This window comes from Poecilia formosa, unplaced genomic scaffold (assembly GCF_000485575.1).
Source record: "Poecilia formosa unplaced genomic scaffold, Poecilia_formosa-5.1.2 Scaffold397, whole genome shotgun sequence".
Taxonomy (NCBI): Eukaryota; Metazoa; Chordata; class Actinopteri; order Cyprinodontiformes; family Poeciliidae; genus Poecilia; species Poecilia formosa.
The window spans coordinates 92,773-97,824 of NW_006800336.1; the positions used below are offsets into that span (position 1 = coordinate 92,773).

The window sequence follows — 5,052 nt, forward strand, 5'->3', positions numbered from 1 at the left end:
ATAAAATATATACACATAATATATTTTAAATATATTTTAAATATACTTCAGCAAGTGTATTTTTACACTTGGGATAATATATATTTTGTTCACTTAAAGTATACTTTTATATTTTTATATAATATATTTATTAAAAGTGTATTTATGTACAATTATGTTTATGTGTGTTTAAAGTTCTAATTTCGAAATTGGTACAAGTATACTTTTAGCATACTTCAGATACATTTATAGGTAGTACACTTAATACTTAGTATACTTAAAATGTACTTTCACAAATGTAAGTATGTTTGAAATATACTAAAGTATACTTTTTTTCACCTGGGCAATTATCCATATTTGAAAGAATATGAATTCTCTTTGGAGGGGAGAGGCATTGGGGAGGCCAATACTTTTCTTTTTTGATGCAGGCTTAGAGGTTTCCTTAGATAGACAATTTTATTACAACTTTGATTTAACTTTAATTTAACTCAACAACATTGGGGGATGACTAGGATCAATTTGAAATGTATGTAACTGAATTGGATTGAGTGGTTTAGGGAGCATGAGAGACTAGAAATCACAGAGTTAATATCTTCCTTTCATTGAGAATCTTATCGATGAATTTACACACTGGTCAAATTCTCCAGTTATCCCTACAATAACTTGACAATGTGATTCCTTATGGAATTAAATAGTGTGGCACGGCAGGTGTTTAGTTAAATGATGCTGGAGCAAATGTATGGTGAGATCAAAGCTAACGCAGGTCAAATGAAATATATATACTTATATTTATTTATTTTTTGACAGGTAGTGTCTGAACAATGATAAACAGAAATGTCTTGCTGAGGTTGTAACAGTGATTTAGAAATCCAGGATCCAGTGTGCCTCAGGCTGCATTCTGCTGACAGCTTCTTCTATTTAATATAATGGCCACAGAGCCTGAAATATGTAGAACTACTGGAAGAGATGTATTAAATTAGAGTTATTTTGCCCATTGTTTTTCCATGCACCAACCCACAGGTTTGCAGCCTGGGGGACCTCATGCTGTTGCAGCACATTTATTTAGCTGCAGTTCTATTAGCAGCCATGTTCAGTAGGAACCTGTGGATGCCCCAGGTCTGCAGGGGAAACCTCAATTTCCTCACCTGCAATTTAAACAAAAAGAGAAGTAGATACTGTAGTGCAGTGGTGTCCAAAGTCGGTCCTTGAGGGCCCGGCATCCTGCATGTTTTAGTTCTCTCCCTGGTGGTAGTAACAACCTTTTTAGCTTGTCAATGTTCCTCTTAGGCCTTCTAATGAGCCATCATTTGATCCAAGTGCATTAAACCAGGGAGAGAACTAAAACATGCAGGATGCCGGCCCTCGAGGACTAACTTTGGACACCACTGATCTAGTGGAAGACTGTAAACTATATGCAATGGCTTATAGGAAAGATGATGTGACAGAGAAAGGTGTTACCCTTGTTGTCATTTTGATGTCAGAGAGAAAAGAAAAGAGGTCTGGACTGCCATGCTTACAGGAGTGAAAGTAAGAACATAAAGAAAACTTTCTCCTGTCAAGATAGAAAGCTACCAGTGCTTCACAATCATCATTAAAATAAGACATTAATCACAGGAACACAGCTTCATTCTAATATCCTTATAAACATTGACTGAAGTTACAAAAGCATTTCGTTGTTAGGATCCTTAGGTGGTGGAGTTTTTTTCTTTCATTTCGGTTTCTGGTTTTGTTCTGTTGCTAGAATGAGTATTTCACCTGGACTTCAATAAGAACCTGAAACATTTATATTGGCAATATGGTCATGTACAAATCAGGGATATTTTTTAAAAATATTGTAAAAACAGGATTTTTACAAGAAGTTCAGTCATTTGTGAATGGATCCAGTTAAGGCCACAAAGGGACGTATTGTGTAAAACTATCTGGTACACATTAGGGTCGGTGTATTTTCAGGCAGTTCGTTTTTTTGTTTGAAATGAAAAATGAAAAAATGAAAATAGACTTGTTTTTTTTGTTTTTCATTTATTAAATCAAAATTGTGAATTGGATTTATGACCCATCAAGTACGAGGTAGTTTGCTACCTGATGTGTACTGATGTGGGGGTTCACATCAGATGGCTGAAATCGTGTTTCTGGCGCTGGTATCTCTGGGATCATTTTGTGGCTGCAGCCTGGCCTGATTAGTGATATCTGAGGACTCTACAACAATTTCAGTCTTTTTCAAATCTTTTCCTTGTTTCCAAGTAAATCCAAGAATACCTTTCTCCTCAATTGAACACCATTGTGAAAATGGAAGGATGGAAAAAAACGTGTGCCAATTTGATGGAAACGTGTTAAAACAGAGACATTAAAGCTGTCAGTGAGAGCCACTCCGAAACCTCGTTAGAGTGATGTTTTCATGACAGCTACACACAGCCACTACCGCTCTAATTAAGCCCAGTTTTTAGCTTGGATTTGTTCCAATTTTGTCAAATTGGTGCCACTCAGTCTGCTGAATTAATGAATGTTTTTGTCTGTGCAGACAGCAGACTAGGAATTACTGTAATGTCATTCATTAGAGCTATCGAAGGAATAGCCATTTTAATACATGGCTTTTGGGCATTGAATCTAATTAATCACAAATTAGCATCAAATTTACTTTTGATTAAGTCAATGAAAATACACTAGACTCTTAGAAAAAGTATGTCCAGTCATACAGCTGCACTTAAAATAATTCAACAGTCACTGCAAATTAGGTATATTGGCAAAACATACAGACCAGCAACTGTTTATAACAACAAATCAATCAACTAATTTATAGTCAGACACCATGTTCTGATGGCATTCCAGATCATTAATATTCTTGGGTTAGCTTGCTGATTTTCAACAGAGCTAAAGTAAAGGTAGGATTATTACCACTTCTGATGCCAAGCTTTGGTTGACTTTGACATAAGCTTGGTATCATAAATACAGTGGATTAATGTGACGAGACAATACATATACACAGCTTCTCCAAAGTGCTCTGCTAGATGTCAGTGTCTGTGTCAGTTCCTGACAAACATTGACCAATTCTTTCTTTATTAGTTCTTTAACTTGAACTGGACCACATGTCCTCCAAGGTGATAATAGCTGGGGCTTTACTGACCATAAGACTCAAACTTTATAACCCTCTATGGCATGGCGTTGCCCTCAGGCAACAAACCATATATCTGTACCTCACATTGCTCTTTTATTTTATTTTTGGGGGTTGATGATTTAAAATACCTCAAGACATATTTTTGTCCAAATAAAAGAGGCATTGAGGTTCATGTGACCTTTTACTTAGAAGAGGAACAGTCCTTTTTATGAAGCAGAGGTGCATGCTACACCTTGCCTCCTACTTGTAAATTATACATCACATTTCTTCATGTTTAAATTTGGGTCACTCTAACTAAAAATATTTTCATATCTGTGAGTATGATCACATTCTCACTAAAACCAGGAAGTTAGAGCACATAACACCAGTTTTAAAGTCCCTTCACTGGCTCCCTGTAGCTCAAAGAATAGACTTTAAAATACTGTTGCTAGTTTATAAATCACTGAACGGTTTAGCACCACAATACATTAAAGATCTGTTATTGCTGTACCAACCATCTAGACCCCTCAGATCTTCTGGTTCTGGTTCTGCTCTGCATCCCCAGAACCAGAACCAAACGAGGAGAAGCAGCATTCAGTTTCTATGCACCAAAGATTTGGAACAAACTTTCAGAAAACTGTAAAACAGCTGAAACACTGAGAGCCTTTAAATCTCAACTTAAAACCCACCTATTTAGAGTTGCTTATAGCTAAATTGCAGGTTTTGATGTCTTCAATGTTTTTAATGTTTTTATCTTTACTTTTCATCTAGTTATTAACTTCTTTTTATTTCTCTTTTACATCGTCTATGCAAAACCCCCCCGGAAAATGTCCCAGGTCAACGAATCTATATCTAGGGGTGTGAGAATCCTTGTTAAATGACGTTTAACTAAAGTCCTACAGGGTTTAGAGTCCCAGTTGACGGCGTTTCAACTAAAACCTAGAGGTTGGAGTTCTTGTCAAACTGTGTTTTTGACTAAAGTCCCAGAGGGTTGGAGCCCCAGTTAAATAACAGTTAAACAATGTTTAACTGAAGTCCTAAAAGGGGTGCGGGTTTTAATGTTTTTATCTTTTTTAATCTTTTTCAAAATGTCTTTCTCTTTCTCACTGTTTATTCAATGTCACATGCTGTTTTTATTTTAACTATGTAAAGCACTTTGAAATGCCTTGCTGCTGAAATGTGCATTACAAATAAAATTTGATTGATTGATTGATTGATTGATTCATATGTAAAGAAGCATCGTAGATCATTTCAAGACCATTTTTTAAATAATTTATATGCTAAAACTGTTTTTTGTTTGTTGCCTCAGGGCAACATTGTGCAGTTAGGGCCCTTTTGCTCAGACAATATTATTCTAATGTGATGATATGCAATTGATTACAAAATAATTATCAAAGCCATTTTTTTTACTTTATTATTGACTAACAGCAACAGGAGATGGATGCAAGATCATTTCATGGACAAAATGTGCATGGTTCATAAGCTGGGGTCATTCCCAATGAAAACACTGTACAACCATTATTTCATAGTTTGTTTATCCTCAAAACTGACTTCAGTCCCAAAGGGTGAAGAGCTGGTCATCAATGAACAAATGGCCCCATTCCAAGGCAGGTAAAGACTGAAGCAATACCTGCTAAACCCAAATATACGGGTCTGCAGGGTACTTCATATGGCTGGTGCAGATGGTGTTCCTTACAACTTGAAAATCTACACAGGGTGAGCCGTACCACCACCAAATCTACCAGATATGGGAGCTGGTGGAAATGCTTGGCTCAAATTCTAACAAAGAATCAGAACTACAAACTCTTAAAAAAAGAACCTGCACCTGTAATTAGGGACCAACAAGCTCCCAAAGAATGCAGGAAAATATTTTTTCCCCAAAAAAATAAAAAGTCATGCCATAGAGGGATAAAATTGCATTATAATGGAGTGCCCCAGTATGATGTAAAACACAGCCAGTCAGTGCATTGGGCCAGAGAAAG

The 5,052-nt window shown here is 36.2% G+C and overlaps 1 long non-coding RNA gene across 1 annotated transcript in view; it reads right to left on the reverse strand.

The window, feature by feature from the left end:
• LOC107833496 (uncharacterized) overlaps nt 1-574 on the reverse strand; it is an 11,224-nt gene extending 10,650 nt beyond the window's left edge. The window contains exon 1 of the long non-coding RNA XR_001659241.1: nt 561-574. This is a non-coding gene — a long non-coding RNA (uncharacterized LOC107833496). The remainder of the gene's footprint in view (nt 1-560) is intronic.
• Nucleotides 575-5,052: the final 4,478 nt, after the last annotated feature.